This window comes from Melospiza melodia, chromosome 3 (genome assembly GCF_035770615.1).
Source record: "Melospiza melodia melodia isolate bMelMel2 chromosome 3, bMelMel2.pri, whole genome shotgun sequence".
Classification (NCBI taxonomy): Eukaryota; Metazoa; Chordata; class Aves; order Passeriformes; family Passerellidae; genus Melospiza; species Melospiza melodia.
In genome coordinates this window covers 61563798-61567491 of record NC_086196.1, presented here as the reverse complement: position 1 = coordinate 61567491, position 3694 = coordinate 61563798, and the positions used below count along the sequence as shown (strand labels likewise).

The 3694-nt window shown below is 47.5% G+C and overlaps 1 long non-coding RNA gene across 1 annotated transcript; it reads right to left on the bottom strand.

Annotated features, from left to right (window-relative positions):
• Positions 1-598: 598 nt before the first annotated feature.
• Positions 599-3694, bottom strand: LOC134416770 (uncharacterized). The gene is made up of 2 exons (XR_010027378.1): positions 3555-3694; positions 599-1787 (listed from the first exon to the last, which is right to left on the bottom strand). It is a non-coding gene; the product is annotated as an uncharacterized LOC134416770 (long non-coding RNA).

Sequence of the window (3694 nt, the reverse complement as noted above, 5' to 3'; positions counted from 1 at the left end):
AACCAGCACTCTTCAAATTCTTATCTAAAGATATCCTACAGGAAACCTTGGAGCTCTTACAAAAATTTGGACTGTCTGTTATTTAATCAGATTTACAAGGACACTATTCTTTGGCTATCAAGCCCTCCTGAAGCCACTAACTGTTCTCTTCCTTCCTCCTTGCTTTTAACAATAAAGGTAAACATTGACTTAAGTTTGTTTTGTGCCATCTATCTGTAATAAAAAGGTTAACTATAAATGCTGACAAGATCTTAGCTCAGTATTAGTCCTGAAGCCCTGACATCAGCGCCCGGTTATGTCAAGTTACAGGCTCTCTAGCAACTGACAACAAACACTTAGACCCAGCCTTTACTGGGTGGGGAAACTGCAAGAGCATCTTTCTCACAGTAACCAGTCATCTGCCATCATTTCCCTGGTTTGTTAGTCAGAGACTTTAATGGGAGCACATCTCCCAACATCTTCTCAGTTACAAAGTTCCCAGTATTAATTTTCTGTCACGTGAAAAGGCCCATACATTTTCTATATGGCTGGTTCTTGGGACAAGCCAGAAATTGAAGCAACCTCGCTTGAGTAACAACACAGAGACATATCACAAAGCTATATTTTTAAGTGTATTTCAATTGTGGCATTGCAATTACATGCAGGTAAAGCACTGCACAAATATCCAATGCTTGAGAAAATTAAAAGGGATGGCCTGACAGATACAGCTCATTCTAATGTTTGAGGAGCAGCTGGGTATAGAAACTGTTCCAGGAGTGCAATAATACACTTTGGGCTTCTCTGAGGATAGACTTTATCATCCCTCTCTGAGGAAACCTGGTAAGTGGTCAAAAAGGAAGTAAATAAAAAATGTCAAAAATAACATTGCGTAGAATCATACAGTGTGTAACTTAACATTCTGTAGGTCAGATAGATTAGTGAGAATAATTATGACAGAGAATATAGTCCAGCAGGAATAGGAGGCAAAACTTTCATTCCAATCTGGATTGAATCCCTGGCGCTTTTCTTGCTGCCCTATCCCTGCCTCCTTGTGTTTACTCTTGGTTTTTAAATTTTTGTGAATTGGGGTAAATCACATGACCATATCACAGCTGCCTGTGAAAACATATTCCCACAACTGAGAGCTGTAGCTAGTGCTAAATAATACTTTAAAATTATTTGGAGACTATTAGGCAAAAGAAATATTCACCATATTCTATTATTAAATTAATTCAAAGAGCTTCTTTGAGTGCATTTTTGAGCTGAACTAATTTTTATACATTTTCACCTAGAGTGATATCTTGCACACACTGTTTGGTAATAAACAACCACAACAACAGAGGATAAGTGAGTGGACAACTGAGATGGGTCTGCTCCAAAACTCCAAGTTCTGAATGTATCTGAACTTCAGCAAGTTCAAAGAGAAGTGAATACAATGAAACTCAGCCCAATTTAGAATTTTTTTTTTCTGACTCCATGGGTTCCATTCATTTTTGGTGATACAAATTAGTTCTCACCTGGGGTATTTGCATTTATTTCTCTGACAGACAATTTAAAATTGAAGCAGGGGCTGGGAGGAACATCCTGCTAGCATAGAAAAGAGATCTGGTGGTTTAGAGACAGAACTGGTGGTTCCTCTTTTCCTTGCTGGTTGAAGGGGCACTCTTCATGCCACTGCTCCTCCTTCCTTCAGCTGGCGCCAGGAGACTTCCTCTCCTCTTCCACACTTCTGCAATTGCTGACACCCTCTGAGAGTACAGAGAGCCACAGTTTCTGTCCTTGAACAGAAGTGCTTTTCAGAACTTTGGCTGCAAAACACAGGAACCCAAAGAACTTGAATATTCTCTGACCTTCTTGCTGTAATTTTTTTTGTTGTTGTTCCTTAACATATGCCAATCCCTTGATAATTTCAATGTTTTTCTAGGGGAAAGGACACATTTGCTTCGTGAGGAAGCTACAAGGAGCTCTATACAAGAGATTCTCTTAACATAAGCTCTCTAATCAAGCATGCACAAACCAATCTTTCAGCAATAAGATACAAGACACAGCATTTTTAGGCCTTGACCTGATCTGGTAGGAAGAAACTGAAGGCTGACAGGTTACAACCATTTGGCAAGCCAAATAATACCCAAGAAATACATAGTTCACTGGATGAAATTTCTCTGTTCTAATTTGAAAAGTCAGCCTTGGTCAGTATTTCTGCAGTTATAAAGGCAATGCCATGATCCTTTGGTAATGCCAAGAGAAGTCCTGCTGAGCCTAAGGCAGTTTGAGTGAGATTCCCTCTGCTGCCACTCTCCCACTTCCAGCACCATCCTCCCGTGCCCATCCCTGCAGTAGCACCATCATCCTGCGCCCATCCCTGCCAGTAGCACCATCCTGCTGCACCCATCCCTGCAGTAGCACCATTCTCCCGTGCCCATCCCTGCCAGTATAACTATCCTGCTGTCCATCCCTGCAGTAGCACCATCCTGCTGTGCCCATCCCTGCAGTAGCACCATCCTGCTGTCCATCCCTGCAGTAGCACCATCCTCCCGTGCCCATCCCTGCCAGTAGCACCATCCTGCTGTCCATCCCTGCAGTAGCACCATCCTCCTGTGCCCATCCCTGCAGTAGCACCATCCTGCTGCCCATCCCTGCAGTAGCACCATTCTCCTGTACCCATCCCTGCAGTAGCACCATCCTCCTGCACCCATCCCTGCAGTAGCACCATCCTCCTGCACCCATCCCTGCAGTAGCACCATCCTCCTGTGCCCATCCCTGCAGTAGCACCATCCTGCTGTCCATCCCTGCAGTAGCACCATCCTCCTGTGCCCATCCCTGCAGTAGCACCATCCTGCTGTCCATCCCTGCAGTAGCACCATCCTCCTGTGCCCATCCCTGCCAGTAGCACCATCCTGCTGTTCCCATCCCTGCAAGTAGCACCATTCTCCCGTGCCCATCCCTGCCAGTAGCACTATCCTGCTGTCCATCCCTGCAGTAGCACCATCCTGCTGTCCATCCCTGCAGTAGCACCATCCTCCTGTGCCCATCCCTGCAGTAGCACCATCCTGCTGCCCATCCCTGCAGTAGCACCATCCTCCTGCACCCATCCCTGCAGTAGCACCATCCTCCTGTGCCCATCCCTGCAGTAGCACCATCCTGCTGTCCATCCCTGCAGTAGCACCATCCTCCTGCACCCATCCCTGCAGTAGCACCATCCTCCTGCACCCATCCCTGCAGTAGCACCATCCTCCTGCACCCATCCCTGCAGTAGCACCATCCTCCTGCACCCATCCCTGCAGTAGCACCATCCTCCTGTGCCCATCCCTGCAGTAGCACCATCCTGCTGTCCATCCCTGCAGTAGCACCATCCTCCTGTGCCCATCCCTGCCAGTAGCACCATCCTGCTGTTCCCATCCCTGCAAGTAGCACCATCCTGCTGTGCCCATCCCTGCCAGTAGCTAATCCCCAAGGCAGGAGCCGTTGCCAGCACTGTGGCTGTGGAGAGGAAGCTCTCCAGCCCGGGGCTGGAGCAGGTGGAGGAGAACCTGCAGGGGCCAGCATTCAAAGCACCTTTGTTAGGCAGCACTCACCTGCCAGCAGGGGCATGCCCCGTGCATCTCCTCCGTGCATGATCCGACATGCCCAGTGTCAGAGCAGGATTAGGAGAGAGATGTGGGCATGCATTCTTAAGCAATGATTCCCTCTGACCTCCTCCCCTCTCACGTGGTGC